At 38.0% G+C, this 24,133-nt stretch overlaps 1 long non-coding RNA gene across 2 annotated transcripts in view; it reads right to left on the reverse strand.

The window, feature by feature from the left end:
- Positions 1 to 24,133, reverse strand: part of LOC112151461 — a 90,691-nt gene that overhangs the window by 22,766 nt on the left and 43,792 nt on the right. The window contains exons 3-5 of one of the 2 annotated variants that reach the window (XR_002920134.2): positions 22,624 to 22,671; positions 22,446 to 22,522; positions 18,623 to 18,732 (exon numbers count right to left, since the gene is read on the reverse strand). This is a non-coding gene — a long non-coding RNA (uncharacterized LOC112151461). The remainder of the gene's footprint in view (positions 1 to 18,622; positions 18,733 to 22,445; positions 22,523 to 22,623; positions 22,672 to 24,133) is intronic. The other variant, XR_002920135.2, reaches the window with a different exon arrangement.

Genomic DNA, 24,133 nt, shown 5'->3' on the forward strand with positions numbered 1-24,133 from the left:
TATATATATATGGTCATTATTCTTTGCACGTGGTCTAAAGTCTGACAAGCATTTGAAATCTTGAGCTTTCCAATATCCCCAAAGACAATCCATCAACCTTCAGCTTATATATTTTTTTATTAAATATGTTTTAAATCAATTTGGGGATGATTTCAAATAACTTTTCTGCTGATCATGAGTGAAAACTAACTCCTCATGATATTCCAAAGACATCCCATCACTACCCAATGCATCAAAGCTGTTTTGATCGTGGTCTTATGTTGAAAATCTTTCTTTTTGGTGATAGAAATTCATAAATTTATTATCAACGTTTATTTCTTTATTTATGTTATATTATTAACAACAACCAAAATGTTTCCAAAAGAGGATTTCAATTCCCGGTTGGCTACAAACCAAAACTGGATTCTAAGACGCGTTTATCTCATAATTTGGGTGTTTATTCTGTGTTTCGCATATTTAACAATATAACAGAGCAAGACAGTCATCCGTACTGACATCCGCACATGGTTCAAAGACAGTGCCGCATCTTGTTTAAAGTAAACCACTCAAGAAAAATATATAAATATGAAGATAAAGCAGGAAGTAAGTGCAGCTTTGAACACTAGATATAAATAGGTAGCCTATTTTTGGAGGCAGCCTCCCTCGCCTGATCCTTTCAGGTGCCCACAAACAAATGTTTTGAGCAAAATAAGCATTGCTTGACAGAAGTACAAGGTGCACTGAGCATTGCGCAAGACGGCGAGTGTCAGACGTTTGTGGAAGAAAGTTGAGAAACATCAAGTGAACTTCCACTCCTTTTCTCTGCAGTATTTTTGTGCCGGTACTGAGGGAGCCGCGCGGGGCTGCTGGGATCAAATGGAGGGGTTTTAAACCGTGAATGTCGGGTTTTAGTGACACGCAGTGATCACACGCTCCCTTTGAAATGAAAAAAAGCATGACAGCCCTTTTTCCATCTACTTCAGGAGTCATTTCAAGTGTTTATCCCCAAATGTGCAGGAAGTTTGGAAATACTGCATTGGCAATCTTTCTTACACTTTATAAACGACACTCAGGAGCAGTTTCTAACCGGATTAGATCATCGTTTTGGTAGTTTGTTTTTAACCGTCCATTCCAATAAAGGTTTAATGCTTGTAGACTTGTTAGCATTCAGTATTAACTACAGGCTAAAGTATAGCATTCCAAAGGAAGGTGTTTAAAAAATAACCGTTTTTTTTTGTTTTTAAACATGTTGTGTGGCATTTTTACTGATGAAAGAGGTAGTATAAGAAAATTAAGGTCAAAATTGCATATCTGAGTATTTATTTAATCAAATTATTGTGAATCAGGAGCAGATGAAAGGATTTTGTTTGAAAAAGATTGTATTTATTTTGTAGGAAATACATTGATGCATCCTCTAGCACATTGGTCCCCAACCTCCAGGCCGTGGACCAGTATCAGTCAATGGATCAATGGGACCTGGCTGCAGAGAAAATATTTAATTATCTGTGGGGTTTTTTGTTGTTGTTGGGTTTTTTTTGTGTGTGTGTGTCTCAATTTCTTCTTTTGAAAAAAAAAAAATCTCTCACACCTTCAAGTTCTTGAGCTGCAAAGTTTAGCTAAGGGGGGGCAAAATGACTATATCTGAACAATCTTTTATTCTGAAAAACCTTTTACATGTTTTAGATAACAGGATTCTCTCTGTTACATTTTGGTCACTTGAGCAGAAAAAGGAGACTGGTGGCGTATGACAAGAGAAATGTTGAATGTGGAAAGTTTTTATGGATGCATATGGATGAGGTACATGTGTCAAGGCCCGGGGGCCAAATTCAGCCCTCCGGGTAATTCTATGCGGCCCTCCAGATCATTTTATTTTTTTGTTATTTTACACTTAATTCTAACTAGTATCATTTTGACAAAGTACATTTTTATGAAGAGCAAACTATTAAAAGTTATTTAAGGTTTAAGTTGATTTATTCTGGAATAATATTCCTGCCTTTTTATTATTTATGTAACATTTTTAACATTTTACTAATTTAGTTTTAGTGTGTTCAAAAAATATTTATCTTTTTTGGCCCGTGACCTTAAGAGTGTTTTGGATTTTGGCCCCCTGTAGGATTGAGTTTGACAACCCAGGGATAAAGGATAAGTACAAGAACAGACCGAAACTACTTTTGAATAAACAAAACAACAACAGCAACATTTAACAATATGTTACCAGAAGTCCTACTTCTTAAAATATGGATTTATCACAGCTGGTGATTCCCAAACTGTTGGCATAATATTCAAAACATGACGATGTTACCAGAGTTTGATGTTCTAATGGTGTTATTATCTGGTATTGTTATTAATATTAAAAAAAAAAAAATAGTTGCATCCAAGTATTCACTTTGTATTGCACCCGGTCCGCGGGCTGACCGGTCCGCAGCCACAAAAAGGGTGGGGAACGTTGCTCTTGCAGACACAAATCTATGTACACATTCATATTCCTGTCTAAACTGGCATCTGGCTCAATACTGCTGGATATCTTCACTGGTAATGTTCAGTTGTAAGGGGCTGCAAGCTAGCAGGAGATCATGTAAACAGAAATCTGTCAGCAGTGAGAGGAAGGAGGCGGAGTCGCTCTCTACACCTCTGATTTTACTGTTTTTTTGCTACCCTAATGTTAGCTTGGGGTTGTGAAATGCTATAAGCTAGAGCAGGGGTCGCCAAATTTTAACAGTAAAAGAGCCATTTGGTCTCGTTTTCTACTGATCAAAAGTTTAAACAGAGGGATGATGGGAAATTAGCTGAGGTTAACTTCTGTGCCAACAGTTCCACCCACAAGTCAGAGGCAAATTTCTAATGAACTTCTACCACTCTGTAGAAACTATGTCCTTTTATTTTGTACGAAAACAACATAATCAAAATTAAAAGAATGCTGGGAAAGCTTTGAAAATAGATCTAATGTGCAAAAGCCTTTCAAGGACATCTGCAGATAAGAGATTCCTTCAGAAAATTATGGTTCTATATGAATACACTAAAGGAGTCACCCACTTCATCAGCTGAAAGTGTGTAATCAATCATTCCCCTTTTCTACTTGTTGGCAGAGCCATTCTGCTCAAAGATGGACTTTTAAACAACCTTTTACAGAACACAGGTGTAGTGAATAGTTTAAATGTAATGACGATACAATTATCACTGGAAGGTAAATACTCTTCGTGCTCTTGGATGAGTATATACACAGATTGGCCGTTTTGTTTCTCCTGAAGTTGCTTTCGTGTCTTCAGGCCATGAATCTACAATTTTCCAGCTTATAAACACTCGATTTTACCATCTGTGAGCGAGATTGTCAAACTTACTTTTGCCAAACAAGACCTCTGGTGCGCTTCACTCTACAGAGATCCTGGTGGTTCTCGCGTCCGCACCTTTGGCTTGAATAATGGGCATGTTATCATTTCTCCTCAGACCCCGACTAGCTGTGCCTAACACTTGGAGTGGCTCCGCTGGACCCCACAGCCCTCCGACTAATGCCGCTAATGAGTGTGAGGAGGCTCGGCCGCATGGATCAGAGTTCTGAGCCGCGTGTCCGATGAGAAGCAGCTGCCCGGTTGGAGCTGCAGCTGAGCCCACGCCAGTCGCCGGGCTTTTGGGGTAACTACTCCGGCTCGAGCTTCTGTCACTGAAACTAACAACTAATCATGTTTACTGACTTTAGAAGGAGAATTCCAGTTTCAAACTTAAGCTAAGCCTTGCTTCCACTGAGCGGTCCGGTACAGAATTTTGAGGGTTTCCAATGTACCCATTAAACAGTACTGAACCGTACCACTTGGGGCCCCCATCCCTTGTAGGTCCATAGAAAAATAGATTGGGACGATTGGGGTAGAGCTGCTGTAGCCAACCCCTGATTGCCAAGAAGTGACGACATAAGAAAGCACCACTAAGCTAGTGATTCTGTCTTCCTCTTTACAGCCGTATTCGTCTCATTTTCTTCTTTTAAACAACATTAAATTCCTGTTATACATAATATATCAAAAGTAAAGCAAGAAAAAGACGAGCTGCTGGATGAGCTCATATTATTGTTGCTTTTCTAGGCTTATCTGAGTGAAAATGCTCGGCAGAATTAACCGAACCGCACGTACCACCCCTTACCGGACTGTACTGGATTGGTCAGTGGAAATGAGGCTTTAGAGTCCCACTCTGATCATTTTTGATCTATTCTCAGTGGTCAATTATTTGTGATTATGCCATTTTTAGCCAAAAAACCTGTTGTTTTCTAGGACATAGTTTCTGCAGAGCGGCATTAGAAAATGAGTTCTGAGTTGTGGGCGGAACTGTTGGCGTGGAGTAAGCCTGACCCTTACCTGTCATCGTGGACCTTATCCAGCCCACCAGAGGGTTCAACCCCGCCCAGTCATTAAGAGAAAAAATTATAAGGATGTTGGGGAAAAAAAGCAAGTTTCTAGTCTATTCCTGTGGGGAGTTATGTGCTATTCCGCCACTAGGGGGAGCAAAGGAAATCCAAGACGGCATAACAAGAGATCAAGAAATAATTATAATACACAATGTAGTAATAAGTGATTAGGCTACTAGGTTATTTGAGGCATTTTTTCCAACTAAGAAAAAGCAAAATAAAAATGAAGCTACAGATAATAAGTTGACCATAGGTAATTTGGCTGTAATGTTACTGGTCCGGCCCACTTGAGATCAGACGGGTGAAATCTGAACCAAAATGAGTCTGATACCCCTGGTTTAAACAATCTCCCACTAGCTTACAGCTTCTCACATCCCCAACTTAACACCACCGGTGCAACAAAAATGTTGGGCAATATTGGAGCTATCCATCTGTACAGTTCAGATGAGGAAGACAAAGACGTACATGGATCTATTTGTCTGTAAGTGGATACATCAGAATGGAGCGGAGCAGGGAGCTTGTGGACTGTTGACTGTAGCACCTACGTCACTGCTCTAGGCTTATTTTTAGAATTTGAATTTTAAAAAATATTCAATTTTATCTTCATTTTCTTTGGAAATGTCCTCAATCCTGAGAAAAATACTAATTTACATTGATAAAAAAAAACACAATTTTCATTGGAGTAGGTCTGACTCTTGATCGCCAATGAGGACTTGAGGTTTGCTAAATTTAAAGGTTTGTGACTCAGTACTGATGTCTAAAAGCAATAAATCTATAACCAATGTGTGTCAAATCAGCGACTATGAAGACTCCAGACTTAATTCATCAAGACTGGACATCAGAGGGAGTTAATGAAAGGCATAAAACCTGATTTCATGAAACAAATTTTTGACAAACTAAAATGTGAACCAAATGCAGGACTAATGAATGAAATAGGAGAATCAAAAATGAGTAACTACAGTACTTGGAGCAATTTGAGAAAATAATAAAAGAGAAACGTGTGATAAATAAACTAAGACTCTTGCCTCACAGCCAGAAGGCCGTGGTTCAAATCCCAGCTGGGACCTTTGTGTGTGGAGTTTACATGTTCTCCTTATGGATGTGTGGGTGGGTTTCACTGGGGACTCCGGTTTCCTTCCACAGTCTAAACATGCTTCATGGGTTCATCTGTATTTCTAAATAGTGTGCGGCCTTTTAAAGGGGGACCTTGCCTTTGCCTCCAGCAGCCCCCGTGACTCTGAATGGGACACTGCAAGTTCCAAAGATGGGTGGAAATAAGTTAGGGTTAGATGTAACGAGAACTCAAAAAGGGAGCAGAGAGGAGCACAACTGGAAATAACTGAGCCATGCAAAAAGAACTGAACGAAAGACGTCCCAAAACCAGACAACATCCACTTGTCCAATTCCGTCATCACTGGACCAAGATCAAACAGAATTTTACCAACTTATGACCTCATCCATGGCACACCCAACCATCAGTGGGGAGCAAACAATGCAGACAGAACTGCAGAAACCATGACAACCCTGAGGACAACTACAAAGAACAAAGTAGATTACAACTCAGTGAGAGGTAATAATGTTGCAAAAAAATAATAATGTTCAGTCCAATAAATGCTCTACTTTTGGAAAGTTGTAAAACAAACGTTTTGGGTTTGCCCAGCCGATTTCTAACAGTTTGAAAGATTAAAGTGTTTCTGCATTTATTTATTTATAAATATGCAATCTTTTGCTGTCAAACACAATTACGCAACATGGTTTTTTTGAAGTTACCAAGCAATTTTATAGGAATTTGTAAGTGATTTTGCTTTTAATCTTACATTAAAGGAATGTCATAGACTGAATTTTTTTACAAGACTGAAAATATGTGGTTTGACAGATCACTGCAGCTCACAACACATCTAATAAACCAGTTAGAATCAGTTAGCCTGCATTTGCAGCAGCGTTTGAACCCATTGAAAACTGATACTAATAGGAAAGGGGCGGAGTTAGCCTCTTGACAGAACAAAGAGGAGAAATTTGTACCATTTCTGTTCCTTAACCATTTTTGCCATTTAGTCTTATACTGAAATTGTCAAATATGTTAGAAAATGTTGTTCATACACATTATTCCTAGTGACAAAAGTACATAAGTATGTAGATATTTTTGGCTTCACACAAATCACCTGAGAACTTTTCCAAGATTACCGTCCGATAATGAAGATGCAGTAAGAAGCAATTTGGCAAACATGAACCAGGTGGTGTTCCGTCTCTGACCTTTCCTGGAAGAAACTAATGCTTGCAAAAGGTTCCTTGGCATATGCTGGAAGTGAACCAACCAGTAGTGGGGAAACCAAACGGTATGTTGGGTAAATTTGGTTTTTAATTGAACTTCATTGTCATTGCAACAAAAAAATAGCAATGGCAGCCAATTTTAGTGCCAGTTTTGCTAACCTATCGGCTTATCCCTTCGGGGGTCGCCCATATCTATGAACTGGACATAAGTTTTGAGGCATTACCTCCAGCCCTCACGAAACAGACCAGATCCTTCGCCATCACTTCCTGGTACATCTACCGCCATGTTGCAAACAACTGGAACCCAGCGACAGTGATTGGTCTGACTCACATTTTTAGAGGAACTACTGTCACCAATAATGAGTGAGATTGTTCCGGCTTGTTGGAAGTCCACACCCCTCCCACTGAATGTGAGCTTGGATTAATCTGTCAACCAAACGTATTCTTGTTTTTTTTTTGTTTTTAATTACACCTAAAACTTTCATTCCATGTTGTAAAATCAGTTTGTTAAACACTTTTCCGGTTTCCACAGCAAAATAAATACATTTTTTCCAGATGGAGTTTTCAGTTTTTGCATAATTTTATGTCTAGTGTGTGAATTCAAGATAGAAAAATGACCAAATAAATATAGTGTCACATAAAAGAGGTTGTGCTGATTAAAATGAGACTAAATAAGCAGGTAGTCTTTAAAAATGAAAGTACAGAGATAAATTCAAAATAGACAAAAACAGTTTTAGGCCCTAGGTTAAAAAAAACATTTCAAATGTACAATTTTGCGCATCATTTCCTATTGTGATGATTTTCAAATAAGTGGCTGGCAAATATTGTAACTAAAAAGAATCTAATTGAGATTAATCATGATTAATTTTTTCCAGATTTGCAATTAATTAGTTAATTTTTTTTAATCGATTCCTGGCTCTAGAAAAAATATTTTAGGATTAGAAAGAACGTGTTGATAAGAAAGCATCAGAGCAAGAATGGTTCTTCTGACAAATAAAATGATCAATAAATAACTTTCTATTTCTCAATGGAAGTCAATGAGACTTTGATCTTCTAGCCACAAGCAGCTACTTCCTGTTTGGAACAAGGGGGGGGGTTGATCAGTCTATTGATAACAGTCCATGGAGTCGCCACAGCAAATTCGTGTTCACTCATTTGCACAGGTGGTTTGGAAGACATTTTGCCCTTCCTGATACAACCCTGTATTTTGTGTGGGCTGGGGACAGGCACAGGGACTTGTGACCCTTTGTGGCTACATAGTTAGTGTGGCTAAATAAACAAGCTAAACGACTGTCTAAATTAGTAGAGTTTGGTTGAATGGACAATGAATGAAAAAGAGACTATAATTTCCTTTCTAAGACAAAATGAAGAAAACATATTTTTTAAGTTCAAATAGAGATAGATGGGGCGCAGAACAATATTGGAACTTTTCTGGCACTTACAGAAGGATAAAAATAACGCCTGAACAAAAAAATAAATAAATAAATGAAAAAATTGCTGTTATTTTACCTAAAAAGCTCCTTAGCACTCATGAAAAATGTCCTGTTTCGTTGTAAGTTTGACAGCGCCAACAGTTAAAATCATTAATATTCCTGAAATATTTCTTTTATTGTTCCAAATGCGTCACATTTGATGAACCTTCATTGCTTTCCCTTTCTTACCATTTTTAGGGGGATGTGAAAATTGCTGCATGCAGCTAAAAGTGACAAGAAATCCTAATGCATAACATGCTGGTGACTTTATTTCAGTTGACATTTTGGACACATTTTTCTGGAGTCTTGGCATGAAAGAAAACGGTGCAGTCAGGCCAGATTTTCACACAGTTGCATCATTTAGCTGCCCACAGAATCCTGGACAAAACAAATAAGTGACACTTTATTAGATTTTGAGGCAAACAGCTTATAACAGCTCCTTGCATCAGGACAGACTTCTTAGAAAGCCGTCTGTTTAATTGCCCCTCAAAGGCAGATTGTGATTTTTGCCTCGTAATGCTGCTGAGTCATGGAGCAAGCGGAGCGGCTCCTGTTAGTGGGTGGAATTCTGCTTCACAACTCTTGCATGAAAATGAGCACTAACAAGAAAAGCATGAAAACTGTTTGGAGTGGTAATTAGGCAGCCGGGTCACCTTCGTTCAAAACATCTGTTTAATCGCGTTGCACGTTGTACTTAAACGCTTCACGAATACATTGTCAGCTTACGTTACTCGTCGTTGAGCGTAGCGTTTGGTGAATTAGTGAACCGGGTAACAGATGGGGATCTAAAGGTGGGAAATGTTCAGCCTTTACGTCCAAAACCTGATTGTTTCAAACAATCAAATTAATATTCTTAGCTGTTATTGCTTAAATTTACAACAAAAAAAATTATCTTTTGAAAGGAGAAAAATATGAATGTAAATTAAAGCCTTTTTGAGCCGCCTTCACTGGTTAAGCAGCTGCTACGTTCCCCTCCCCCGCTGACCCTGCAGAGGGGGAGGGGCATTTTTTTTAATGGTAGCTTTTCTGTTGGTTTATCTCCATAGCAACCTTTTTTTTTTCGCTCGCCTGGGCGTGATGAAGAAATGTATGTAATTTGTAGAAGAATTTACAAAAGTAAATTTCTAGATTTCCATAGCGACAGAAGATTTTTAGTAAATACACCTCCATCCCTAATATTGTGTGATCTATCATGTTGTGCAGCTTAAGCCACGAATTCATCTATTACATTTTCACAATATTCTACTTAAAAAATTGGACGCAAAATAGGACTAGTACTTTTGCAATCTTGCCAGGCTAATCCAAATCCAACATTTTTTCCCCAAGTAGCTTCCCAGTGAGAAAATAGCAGGCAACAGACTGAAAAGTATATATTTGTAGGACATACAAGGATGATATTTTGTGAGGAAAATTCAAGATGGCTGCCTCCTCCAAAGGTGAGCTAAACTTTGGTTGTGGTTGTAGATTTAACACCCTAACTACTTTAATCCCTAACTACTGAAAAACTATATAGTGCCCTGGATTATAAAAGCAAATCAGACATGGTGCTCACTACTTTACTTTCGTTTTCCTTAACACCGGATATCCATCCATCTTCTTCCGCTTCATCTGGGACCGGGTCGCGGGGGCATAAGTCTAAGCAAGGATGTCCAGACTTACCTCTCCCTGGCCCCTTCCTCCAGCTCTTCTGGGGGGACCCTGAGGCGTTCCCAGGCCTCCGCCCAGTGGGACATGCCCAGAACACCTCACCAGGGAGGTGTCCAGGAGGCATCCGGAGGTGAGCCCAACTATATCTAGCCGGTATCTCTCAACCTCTCGCACCAGCTCATGCTCCTTCCCTCCCAGAGAGGTGACATTCCATGTCCCAAAAGCCAAATTCCATGACCGGGCTTTGGGCTGCCAAGGCACCTGCCTTTGACCGCCACACAAACCACAATGCACCGGCCCCTTCAGAGCTCCCCTGCAGGTGGTGGGCCCACTGGGGAGTGATCCCATGTCGCTCCTTCGGGTTCGACCCGACCGGGGCCCGTGGGAGAAGCCCCGGCCACCAGGCGCTCGCCTACGAGCCCCAACCTCAGGCCTGGCTCCAGGGTGGAGCCCCAGTGACGCCACAGTGATCTGGGCGACGTAGCGGAATCTCTGCTGTTGTCACTCATAAAGGGGTTCTGAACCGCTCTTTGTCTGGCTCGTTACTCAGGACCTGTCTGCCATGGGAGACCCTACCAGGGGCAGAAGCCCCCGACAGCATAGCTCCTGAGATCACCCAAGCACTCAAACCCCTCCACCACGTTAAGGTGGCGGTTCAAGAAGGGAAAACACCAGATATATCACTAATTTCACAAAGTGAAAATTAACTCAATAAAAACATTTCACGACGTCCACTTGTGACTCCTCTGTGTTCAGATGTTGAAAATGTGGATGGTTTATTTACAAAATTATATTTAAACATGTTTTTTTCGACTGCAATATCTTGTGGTTTATTTTTGCCAATGTAGTGATCATTGATGCATGTTAGTTTTTTGAAAAGACTTCTGGGAAATTTCTAGTGCACTTGATTTTGGAATTATAGATTCAGATTTTTTTCACACTTTGCCACAAAATGGCTGCCACACCATTGGCTCAGTGCATATCCTATAATAATGTTAAAACTCCCTTTCAATATTCCCGACACGTTTTTTAGTTTTATTAGTGAATGTTGAACTTTTTTTGAGCCCCAATGGATTATTTGACAATTTCTGCTGCTGTGATGTCATTATATTTTGGGGTTGATTATTCATAATGTGCAGGAACATTTTTGGTGAGTTTTTGACTGTGTGGTGGGGGGTGAAATGTATGCTTGTGGCCCAGGACGGCTGTGAATTACTATGTCATCTTCTCACGCTTCATCCGGGACCGGGTTGCAGGTGTAGCAGTCTAAGCAAAGATGCCCAGACTTCCCGTTTCCTGGTCACTTCCTCCAGCTCCTTCCACGAGGCGTTCCCAGGCCAGCCGAGAGACGTAGTCCTCCTGGACACCTCCCAAGGGTCTCCAGGAGGCATTTGGACCGGATCCCCACTTAAACTGGCTCCTCTCGAAATGGACCCCTAATGCTCAATAATACTCTAGATTTATGTCATTTTGTGTCATTTGTGTGTTACTGTTTTCCAGGTGTGAGGATCTTTAAAGTTTCTAAAGTTTTAAAGTTTCACACTCAAACGACTGTAACCCACAAAATAAAGATCACACGTAATGTCTGAGGGCTTCATTCAGCAGGTCCAGCTGTGTTTGTTTGTTAACTGGAAGATAAAAGGCTAAAACCACACTAAAGGAATCTAAAACCAACTCTGACAACTTTGACTCTTTTCTGTTGAAATTCCTTTGGGGAATGTGGCAAGTTTACTTTGAGTAATGACTATCTATTTCTTTTCCATTCTTTTGAAGAAGCGCTGCTGATTAGCTGATGCATGAGAGTTATTGTTGGCGTGTGAGTGAGTTCAAAGCTGCTCTGCTGCAGGAGCTAAACTTAAACTGACTTCGGCTGCAGGAAACTTGTTTCTCGTTTTTTTTAAAGAATCTTATTTCTCTTAGTTTAAATTAAAGTTCTCCCCTGTGTAGAAGTTTTTTTTTATTGCTCTGGATTTGAGCATCTTTTCAAAAACATTCATTCACTGCAGGAAAAGAAAATAAACAGAAAAGAAAAGTTGAAACTGTCACTCTTATTTTAGCCTTCGGTCCTTCTTCCATCCTCATACTGACCCACTGGAATTCAATGTAATAATAAGATTTTCCAATTTCTTTTTGTATGCTTGCCTCTGTGTTGGATTTAAATTTGAACCCCAGTTTATAACTGGATATATGAGTTTGAAAAAGGTGTTAAAAGTAGACTTTCAGGAATATTTTGTGGATTAGACGATGCTTAAAGAAAAGCAAAGACTTAGGACAGGTGAATGCTCAGAGCTGGAATAAACTGCAGCCCTTTTGTCCTTGTTTGTTTCTTTTATTGATTTTCTCTCTAAGTTTAGGTCTGTGTGGGTTTTTGTGTCAGGTTTTGTTTTTTTAGCTTTCCAGAGTTGTCTGTGGGTTTTTTGGAACTTGATTCCTGCCGTCTTTAAAAGTCAAATTCTACTTTCTGTGTAGTTACCTCAATTAGTCATTGAAGTATTTTTGATAGAGTTATTGATATTAGGTATATTTGTAAAATTCTTTTATCCACAATGGTTTCATTGCTGAACACGTTTTTTTTAAATCCATATTTTAATGGACTCCCAGGTCGATGTGACCCGAAATCACGGATGTCTCCTTTCTGGTGACTTAGTCATCATCATTATCAAATCAAAGTTCTCCCTCTGGAGCCTATAAAACCCGTTTTTTCACCAGTTTAATTTAGAACAGAGAAAGCCTCCTGGATAAGAGCCAAACTGAAGAAAAAAACGAAGTTCAGATGAACTTCTACTATCTTATCAAAAGTCAGAAAAGCTAAAGCTAATTGGACAGCCATAGCTAACGAGCTCAGACGTTTTCCTCTAAAAGCCTTAACATTAGAAAACTCTGTCCATAAATTATTGATGACAACAAAACTTGAGGCCTTAATCACCATCGCCCTTACAGGTGGATACAGGCTGTCTGCAGGCAATAATCAGGCAAAAACTGGACGAGGCGCCTAGGATATATCAAGGTCATAGAGTAGCATGCCTTAACAATGTATAGAGTGTGGTGTAAGATCAATGAAGGACAGCATCGCCCATATGTCATAAGTGTGTGTCACTTCCATTGTCCTTACAAATACTTCACGAAACATTTAACACACACACAACAACGGTATGTTACCATGATGTCTTTGTGGTGGCCGCACGAACCTCAAAGGACACACCTGAGCTTCCCTTAAGATATAATCTTCTACGCCACATGTGTCACAGTCGAGGCCCGGGGGCCGGATCGGCCCTCTGGATAATGCCATCGGCCCTCCCGATGTTTTCTTGTGCTTATTTCCAACTTGCATAATTTTGACAAAATATATATTTTAAAATTTTGAAAGTCATTTAAGGTTTAAGTTGATTTATTCTAAAATATTATTCCTGCCTTTTTATTATTCATAATTATGTTAAAAAGTTGCAGTTTTAAAGTTTTAAAAACTGGCAGTCTGTTAGCTTTTTAGACTTTTTGAATAATTTGGCATTTACCAAGATTTTTTTAGGCTAACTTGGAGTTTAGCTAATATTTCAGCTACTTGCTAGCTGTTTTGGATAATTTAGGCTTTTTTTAAGTTTTGTTTATGCTATTTTGGAATTAGGATAATATTTACATCCTAGCTGTTTTGGATAATTTAGTTTTTTTTTAACGTTTTGTTTATGCTATTTTGGAATTAGGCTAATATTTACATCCTAGCTGTTTTGGCTTATTTAGGTTTTTTCAGATTTTTAGGATATTTTGAAGTTTAGCTATTTTTTCAGCTACATGCTAGCTGTTTAGGCTAACCTATGTTTTTTTTTTTTTTTTTTTTTTAAAGGCTAGTTCGGCATTTAACTAATATTTTGGCTTGCAATCAGCTTCAGCGTCTTCAGCTATCAGCATTAGCATCTTTAGTGGTCAAATTCAGCTTACAGCATTCACACTAGCATTAGTACAGGTAAGGCTTTAAATGTAGTTCACAACTATGTTAAAAAGTTACGGGTTTAAAGTTTTAAAAATGTTGTTTTAGTTAATGAATGTTTATCCTGTTCGGCTCGAGACCTGAGGAGTGTTTTGAATTTTGGCCCCTCGTGTGATTGAGTTTGACACCCCTGTTCTACGGGGACAGACAACCCAAAAACCTGCACCATCCTTACAGGAAAACCCTGTATTGGTGCATGCGACTAAAGGCGGGTTTACACTGGTCCGACTGGAGTGTCTCGATTGTAAGCACAAAAAAATAGAATGTTCCTTCATCAATCCGATTGGTTGCATCGTCTACGTCATGTCTGTGTCTGAAGTCCGCCCCCTTCTTCCTTCAATGTGCAGTAAATGTGCAGAGAAACAGGAAAAAAGTGCGGATTTCAAAATAAAAACTTCCATTACACTTTTCAAAATACAACAAACATAAAAATAATTAAGAAAGGTAAAACTTTATTTAATATTTACGACTATGGGATTACGCATCTTAACATCGCACTTAACACCGTTTCCATTTTTGCCTTGGGCAACATAAGTTTAATTTTGAAAGTACAAAAACACAACATCATTTAAGACACAAAACGTGCATTTTACAAGGACTCGGTGAGGCTGGAGAGGCCATGAGGTCGGATTGCCAGGAGTTTATTCGGATTGACTGGAGACACGACGGAAACAATGTAGACTGACGGTCATGGGACCTATAAACTGGGAACAAACCAAGTTTCCTATTGTTTCTATTATTAAAAATTAGTAAAACTTGATTTAAATACATGTACATCTTTATATTATTAAAAGTTTTGATGATTTTAACTCAAGTTTTAGCTTTAATGTCTTCCACAAATGTCAATGGGCTTTTACCAACTCAGCGTGACTCACAACCATTCCTCATTCCAGCAATTCTGTAAGTAAAAGGACAAACTCTTAATAGTTTTTATGGGGTTTAAAGACCTGCTTACATGACACAAAGACAATCCAGAGAGTTCTCCAGCATGGTAAGCAGCCATGTTAGCTGACATTTCCCATCCATCGATTCGCATCATTGCTTCAACCTTTTGGAGGGCTTTGGTCTGACCTACACCGGCTCCACGGGAAGGCACAGTGCCACAGAGACTCGAGCAAAGCGGCCTGCTATCGATCAGCTCAAGCCTAAAAATAAAAGTCAGGGCCCAGCCATGACAGAGCGTCAAGCCAAAGGCCTGTGTCTCCTGATCAATGCTGACCTAGAATTTTAAGACGGGGATCGATGCATCTTGCTTTTCTCGCATGATCTAATGATCGTTTGAATGTCTGACACTCCTGAGGAGTGTGGAGACAAAATGTCAGGTGGGAAATTAGTGTCAATTCTTGTTATAGTTTTGTCATTTTTCTGGAGAATTTCATCGTTTGAACCAGGAGACTAATGACGAATGTGGTCATAATAAGTCCTGTAAGGGTTTGGGGACGTATTAACTTAATTTTATGAACTTCCTATCATATTTGCAGTTCAATTTGACCTTTCTAAGTGAAGTGAACTTTAGTAAAGTTGAACTTGAAGGTAGCAGGTGTTGATTGCCCACTGGTCATTCTGTGACCCACCTCCCCTGTGCCCGTCTTCAACAAATCCTTTTATATTCCTTCCAACTCATCTTTTGCAGTCGCTCCCAATCTTTTCCTCCCTCTTTTTTCTCTCTATCTTGCAGCAGGAGTCCCGCTTGCTTTAGGCAAAGAGTTATCTTCCTGTATTTCTCTCTGCTGAATATTTCATCTGGCATTTCAAGTACTATTTTCATTGAAAAAGAGAGCATGCATGTGCTGGGGATTTGTCAGCACTCTTTTCTTCATGAATTATCTGTGGTTTAACAAGACAACAACCCACATCAACCAGCTATGTTATTAAGTAGTCTTGTTTAGCTGCTTGTTCAGACAAATAGTCAGTCACAGGGCAGCAAATCTGTGGATTTAGGCATCAAGATGCATGGAAAAGGACACCATATTGTATAAAAACCTGACTGAATGTGATAGTTTGGAAGTTCTAAAAAATGCTGATCTACTGAGTTTTTCCCACACTGGTTTGCTGTGAATAGATGGAGAAAAAAAAGGCAAATATCCAGAAAGAAGTAGGACAAAAAAGTCTTGTTAATATTGGGGTCAAAGAGAATGGACCGACAAAATGATAGAATGACAATAATACGTCCCATTGTCAAGCTCTTTTCTTTCTCCATCTATAGCCTCACTTGAATGGCCTGGTTTTACCAAAGGACACTCAGATGAACTCGTTCACATTTCATTTACTTCAAATGTTTGTCCATGTGGGGATGAGGTTGATAACCTTTGAAAAAGAAAAGAGCATTTGGAATGTGTGACTTGTAATCAAGATAAATAAAAGTGATTTTTAATATAGACTTCAGTGTTGTTACTATTAGTCTCTAGAGCAACCTTTAACAGTAAAAGAGCCATTTCTGATTGTTTCATACTGATCAAAACCAAGAAAGAGCCACATAGTCTTAGTTTACCCTTTAAGAAATTTGAATTTGCAATCATGGCCTTCTTTTTTTAATATATATGAATATTGTCTACTTTTTGGCATGAACAAAAGCAACAATATGAGAAAAAAAATTGAATCTCTAAAGAAGAAATTTGATTTTTTTTCACGTTTTTACCTTTAGCAGAGGCCAAGCTAGCCCTCAAAAAGCTAAAACCTGACTTAATTACTAGCCAACTCCAATATAGCTTAAAATTCCTCAGTAAACTGTACATGTACATTAGTTAAAAACATTAGCATGTTGCTAAAATAGAAACTAAACTCTAAATTAGCCTAAAAAAAATCACAGTAGATACAAAATTAGCCAAAAATGTTAACATGTTGCTAAATTTTAAGTAAACTCTTAATTAGCATAAAAAACCTCATTAGATGCCAAATTAGCCCCCAAAAAGTAACACATTGCTTCATTGCTAGCTAAACTCCAAAATAGCCTAAAATTCCTCAGTAAACTAAATTAGTCAGAAATGTTAGCACGTTGCTAAAATAGAAACTAAACTCTAAATTAGCCTAAAAAATCACAGTAGATACAAAATTAGCCAAAAATGTTAGCATGTTGCTAAAATAGAAGCTAAACTCTTAATTAGCATAAAAAACCTCAGTTAGCCCCCAAAAAGTAACACATTGCTTAATTGCTAGCTAAACTCCAAAATACCCTAAAATTCCTAAGTAAACTAAATTAGTCAGAAATGTTAACACGTTGCTAAAATAGAAACTAAACTCTAAATTAGCCTAAAAAAATCACAGTAGATACAAAATTAGCCAAAAATGTTAGCATGTTGATAAAATAGAAGCTAAACTCTTAATTAGCATAAAAAACCTCAGTTAGCCCCCAAAAAGTAACACGTTGCTTAATTGCTAGCTAAACTCCAAAATACCCTAAAATTCCTCAGTAAACTAAATTAGTCAGAAATGTTAGCACGTTGCTAAAATAGAAGCTAAACTCTTAATTAGCATAAAAAACCTCAGTAGATGCCAAATTAGCCCCCCAAAAGATAACACATTGCTTAATTACTAGCTAACTCCAAAATAGCCTAAAATTCCACAGTAAACTGTACATGTACGTTAGTTAAAAACATTAGCATGTTGCTAAAATAGAAACTAAACTCTAAATTAGTCTAAAAATCACAGTGGATACAAAATTAGCCAAAAATGTTAACATTTTGCTAAATTTTAAGTAAACTCTTAATTATCATAAAAAACTTCAGTAGATGCCAAATTAGCCCCAAAGAAGCCAACACATAGCTAAACTCCAAATTAACCTAAAATTCCACATTAAACTAAATTAGTCAGAAACATTTTGCATGTTGCTAAAATAGAAGCTAAACTCTAAATTAGCCTAAAAAAACCCAGTAGGTAACAAATTAGCCAAAAACGTTAGCATGTTGCAAAAATATTAGCTAAACTCCAAATTTTTCTGAAAATGACTAAAGATGAAAACATAGCCCATGAATATATTTAAAGACTTGTTGTTAGACCATACTTTGCTCAATATTTCATAAGCTATAACATTTATGAATACCAAAACTACAAGCAGTAATGTCCTGAACAAGCTGTACGTTTTGATACGAAAATTGTTGAAATCACTGAACGTGTGATTGAGTTTTTACTTGCCGAAAAGTGTTAGAAAAGGAGCAGGAGCATCACTATAGTGTTAATACTTTAAAGAATTCACACTATAAATGCTAATTTAGTCATTCTTCCTTTAAAAAACTATTATTTTATTTTTTATTTTAGCCAGAGAGCCACCATGGAGTACGGAAGAGGATTAGGGCCACTGAAAAAAAAAAAAAGCCCATGAAAAATTCTGACTTTAATCTCTGAATTCTGAGTTTAAACTCGGAATTCTGACTTTAAACTTAGAATCCTGACATTAAAGTCAGAATTCTGACTTTAAACTCAGAATTCTGACTTTAAACTCGGAGTTCTGACTTTAATCTTCGAATTCTGACTTTAAACTCAGAGTTCTGACTTTAAACTCAGAGTTCTGACTTTAAACTCGGAGTTCTGACTTTAAACTCGGAGTTCTGACTTTAATCTCAGAATTCTGACTTTAAACTCAGAGTTCTGACTTTAAACTCGGAGTTCTGACTTTAATCCCAGAATTCTGACTTTAATCTCATAATTCTGAGTTTAAAGTCAGAATTATGGGAAAAAAAACTCTGAGTTCTGGGAAAAAAAAGCCACATGTGGTTCTGGAGCTGCAGGTTGAAGACACCTGCTCTAGAGTCTTTGTTGGAGTGCCAAAGTACTTGTGTACACAGCTCTTATCAGTGAGGGGAGACGGAAGAAGGTCCCCTAATTATAGTTACAAGATTTGTGTCACCGGGAGGTGACCCCACTATTCCTTTATTGAACTCTCACCTGAGATCTTGGCTCGTGAAACCAACGAGGTCTAACGTTGCGTCCATTGGTATTGGCTATTTGGACGCACCGTTGTTCTTCAACTGGTTGAACCACAATGTCACTGTGATCTATGGCAGATATCAGTCAGTAATTCAGTCACTGTAGTATAGTTTTTACCTGACACTTTTTCATGGGAAATGTTAGAGGATCACATTAAAAATATACCCGACTATTCCAGTGAGACAACACTTCCTTTGTTCATACTACTTCCTGTATTCTGTTATCAGTGTTTTAGTCACTTCCTGTTTTTTTTCAGTGGACCCCATTATAATTTAGTTGACTCAGACAGGCCTGTTCTAAATTCATAGAAATATTTTTCTTTAAATAATACTGTTCGTTTGTGAGTGTCCTTATTTCTACATTAATTTGTATGTGTTAGATGTTATTTCTGTTGAGGTGAGGAGGAGGACCAGCTATAAAAGGACCCCTAGTTCTATTGGTGTGTCGTGTTCTTCTCAGGCATGTTGTGGACGCACTTATGTGATCTAAATACATAAATAAAAAGGGAGAATCACTACTTCTGGTGTGGACAGCAGTTTTGAACACCTTACATATGTTGTCAGAAGTGGGATTTGAACCCACACCTCATTACGAGACTGCTTCTCTGCCAAATCAGTGTTGGCCTGTCAAAGCATTTGAATCCACAAGCCAGATAACACCTCCGACAGCCAGATTTTTGTGTACCATAGCTCCCAATGAGAAGATTAGAGACAGAAACTTGGCTCAATTTTTCCAGAACTTGTTGACTTCAGTTTGGATGACTTTCAGTTTCTTGGACGGAAAGTTACCTTTTAAAGCAGCTCTTTTGAGAGTTTGGTGGGAGACATTTTTTCATCTACATAGCTGATCCAGTAACAGTCTGTGTGTGGGGTCTTCTAATATACCCCCACATGGAGAGTATTTCTCAGAGTATCTTCTTCCAGAGTAAATGGTGAGTTTCTAAAACTGTAGTTTCCGTTTTTCACACTGAAAGGGTATTTTGATTTGGTTTGTATTTATGCTTCTGCCTTTTTGTTTCTACATTTCAGATCCACATCCATGCAATAACCCAAGGTAGTGGAGTTAAAGTCCTGGTTATTCTCACACGGTTGGAGGATTGGGGTCCACTTTGGACAAAAAATGTTAATAAAAATTATGAAAATTGAAAAAAAGTCAAAAAGGTCATTTCAAATTTTGGAACTGGACTCACAAGAAACCTCTTTAAGATTTTCCTTGAACTAACCTCAAACCTAACTCTAATCTAGACCTGTTAATTAAAACCAAAGTATGCTAAATACTGAACACTAAACATGTCAACTATTAAAACAAAGACACCATGGCAGCTGACGATTTTATTGGATCTTGTTAAGTGAGATAAGAACATAAAATTGAGACAAAAATCTATTGGTAGATCTAACAAGTCTTTGTATCTTCAACATTAGGATCATACAGATACAAACTATACACTACTTTTATCCAATTACCTATCTACAAGTGATTGAAATTGGTGTTTATGTGTCCTACCAGAAGATTTGGAGTAAAAAGTGTTTTACAAAAGCTACACAAACCAGTGAGCTTTTGTTTTTACTAGTGGTGGTGGTATAATGGTGTGGGAATATTTTTCAACACGTTTGGCTTCTTGCTACAGTGTTAAAACCAGTGGTCCCGTTTAATGTCAGACAATATGTTCATGAACTGGTCCAAGCGGGGTCGAAGTGGGCGTTAAATATTTTTAAACTTTGAGTTTGTGAAAAATCTATTTTTCAAATTAAAATGCTACCATATCAAATCTAGTTTTAAAAATGTCTCAAATATTAGTGGATTTTTTTACAGATAATGAAGATTCAGTGAAACAAAGTTGTAGATTTCTAGAAGTTGTTTGCTTTAAACTCAGCGGTCCAGTCACATGACGAAGGGAAACAACTTAAATTACATCAATAGTGAGTCAGACAGACACAATCTGATAGTTTTCAGAAATAGAAATTGCTTCAAAATCATAAAATCAACAAAAACAATTTTTCTTTTTTTGTCTGAGGCCCGGTACCAAGTGTCACAGTTCAGATGTCAGCACCCATCTCAAACCACCAGAGGGAGCACTCGCCAGAGTTCTGACTCCTCATGCTCCTCACTACAACTCCCATCAGCCACTGCCATGGACTCCTTCCTGCTCAGCTGTTCATCATCGTAATTATGGTCACACAGCATATAAACCCATTCCAGCCTAATTTCCAGTGCGAAGTCTTGTCTTACTTAACTCTGAGCTGTTTTCCCTTTGCCTGTTTCTCTGTGCCTTGACCCTTGCCTCCTTATTGACCTTCTGCCTTGCTTTTTGTGTTTTGACCCTTGCCTGGACTCTGGCTCATGTCTTACTCTTGCTCATTAAAACATTTGCACATGGATCCTAATGTCCCAGCCTCTTCGTCACACCAAGTAACCCACAGACAGGTACTGGTCCATTGCCCCTGCTATTAAAAGTTTGAACACATTTTTTTATAAAATGTCTATATTAAATGAAAGCAGTTCTGAAATTAAAGTAATTTTATCCCTATTCTGGTATAGAAGACCTCATACAGAGTGCTGTAGGTCTTTGGAGAAAATCCTATTTTCATCAGCTTTTAAACACCCAAACCATGCTGAAGTCACTAAAAGAAAAAAACTGTGTTTATCATTCTTTACAGAGATACAGACTACATAAATACTTGTTATCCCCTCTAGTTTTTTGTTCGCTCTATTTTATTCTCTGAGCTTTTTGCCCTGAGTCGCAGTGATTTAAGCTCCCGAACATCATAAAACCCCCAAGTCTTGACATTTAGGATCAGCATATCTCTCTTGTTTGCATTTGACCAATCTATATCCTCAGGCTGTTATTCCTGTATGCATGGTGATAAAAGTCCAATTAATTTTCCTCAGATAGTAAAGGGGAAGAGAATATATGAAAAGATGGAATGGAGAAATATGTCAGTAAACAACGCTGGACAAAATCTCAAGAGGAACCAAAGGTTGTTGGTAAAAAATGAGATATATATATTTGTATTTTAGTGATTGATCATTAACAAAGAAAGGAAATAAATATGATCTTTTGTTGATAGTAACCATTAGATTTATCAGGTTTTTCTTAGGGTGAAGGAAAAATCGATTTTAGCGATATATCACAATACTTAATTTCACGATACTTGTACCAATTTAAAATGCCGACATGGCATTATTGTGGGAATTCTTCAGCATGTTACTTTTGTTTTCCACTTTTCAAATTTGTTATTCTAAAAAAATATTTTTTTTTTTGTGGTATTCAGACAATTCTGACTGTTTCCTTTAAGAATAAATATTTCTTAATTTACCAGAAATAAAAAAAAACAAAAAAACATGGATTTACTTGGATAAAAGTAACTAGTTTATGAGATGCTTAATGCTGTGATTAGATAAAACAAATTTTACCATTTTATTAAAATTAATTAATATTCAGGTAGAGGTTTTCTTTTTTTTTTTAAGTCATAGTCTTTAAAAATAGTTCTGGTAAAGTGTAGGGATATATCGTGATACATATCGCGAGCTGGGCATCACGATACGTATCACAACACCAGACTCTTGCCAATAAACACCCTAAACTCAACTTTTAATATATATTAAGGATGAGAAAAGATAATACTACATAAAACCAGCAACCGACTGACCTCAGTGTTTACTGGGATCACGTAAGGCAACTCAGACTGTAAAAAAAATATTTGGCGCTACAGTTATCAGTCAAACTTGACCTCCAAAAAGACAAGAGGAAGAAACAAAAGGCTGTAACAGAAGCAGTTACCATTAATCTTTCAGCTTCCCCCACAAACGGATATTCAGCATTCCTGTAGAGTGGAAAGCCAAGACACCAGATCTGGGCTGGGATTCAACGGAGACAAAATCTGGGTTAGAGAGTGCTTCAAAAAATGCTGAAACCCCTGAAAATGGGCCTTTAATAGAATCACGTGTTCAGCACTTACTGTCGGAAACTCAGATCCACGCACTTGCCTAGAGATAAATGGAGGAGTCTGAAAAAGAGACAAAAATATCATTTGTTTTCATTTACATGCCGCAGCAATGATGCTTCCTGGCTGAAAACGTCTGCATTCATTAATCTTGGTGTTGTGGTGCTGACTTCCGTATTGTTTGGTGCCCTAAATGTGTTCACAACGTCTGAAAGAATCTTCGGAGTTTCTCCTGTCTCCCCATTGATTTGAGGCGTCAAATTTTCAAAGTCTGCATTATTATAATTACCTTATGCAGAAAAATGATGATGCCTCCAAAAAACAGAGTAATTACTTCTCAAAAAGCAGTTTTTCTTTCCTCCTGACAAAAATGCTAATAAAAATTGAAAAAAATCCAAAAAGGGTAATTTAATTTTTTAGAGCTGGCATGTCCAAAGTCCAACCCGTGGGTCAAATTTGGCCAACATTTAAATCTCTACTGGTGTGCAGGCTCCCGCCATAAAATCAACAATATGCATCAGAATGTTCTGAGATTATTTTGATTGTTATTGGATAAATTATAAGCTGCCGTAAACCTTTAGCTAGACCCAGGGCCGACCCTGTACTGCTTGGTGCCCTAGGCGAAACTGGATTTCGCCCTACGCAATTTTGCCCTAGGCAAAATCACGTTTCGCCTAGGGTGTGGAATATGTTACAATATGTATTTATGGAATTTTAATTCTCAAGAATTGATTAATAATCACTTTTTTTTTGCATAACACTTTTCCCTCGCCAGGACGCCAACCCCCAACCGTAGCATGGATGGCAGTTGCGCTAACAACCGGATTAACATTTGGTATCTTTGTCTCAGTATGATAGATGTTTTGACTGGCATCTCCAGTGTTTAAAGTTCAAAGATTTCCATTGTTAAAGGTTTTCAAAAGAGGAAGAGAAATAGCCAGTTAAATTCTTCTTTTCCAACCAAAAACAATAATATTTTTCAGCCGAAATAGGGGTTGAATTTCCAAGCAAATGAATGTAAATAAAAAAGACAAATCTCTGCTTTGAGTCCATTTTTTCCTCCTCTTCCTTCCTTTTTTGACCTTTAAGTTGTCCTTGAGAGCTTGTTTTGCTGCTTTTTTATCCTTAAAATTTTAAAGAACCTCTAACAGATAACCCCCCCCCACACACACACACACACACACACACCTAGCTTAGAGAGGGGCTGCATCAGGCAAGGAGGGGCGCAGCACCAGTCAAAATGATTGATTATGTCAAACTTTTGAGTTATTTTATTCGTGGTTTTAATTATTACCTTTTAAAACATTTCTTACATGAAATGAGTAAAGCTGAAAAAAAAATCCTTTCAATTTGGCACCCCCTCCATCAGATTGCGCCCTAGGCGGGCGCCTAGAGTACCTATACCCAGGGCCAGCCCTGGCTAAGCTTTCAGAGCTTTAAGGTGTTTTTAAGGTTTATCTTTCCTCTGTGATCAATCTCTAAAATGTTGGTACTTTCATGAATTAAAAGGGACGTTATCCATATG

This window comes from Oryzias melastigma, linkage group LG20, assembly GCF_002922805.2.
Source record: "Oryzias melastigma strain HK-1 linkage group LG20, ASM292280v2, whole genome shotgun sequence".
Taxonomy (NCBI): Eukaryota; Metazoa; Chordata; class Actinopteri; order Beloniformes; family Adrianichthyidae; genus Oryzias; species Oryzias melastigma.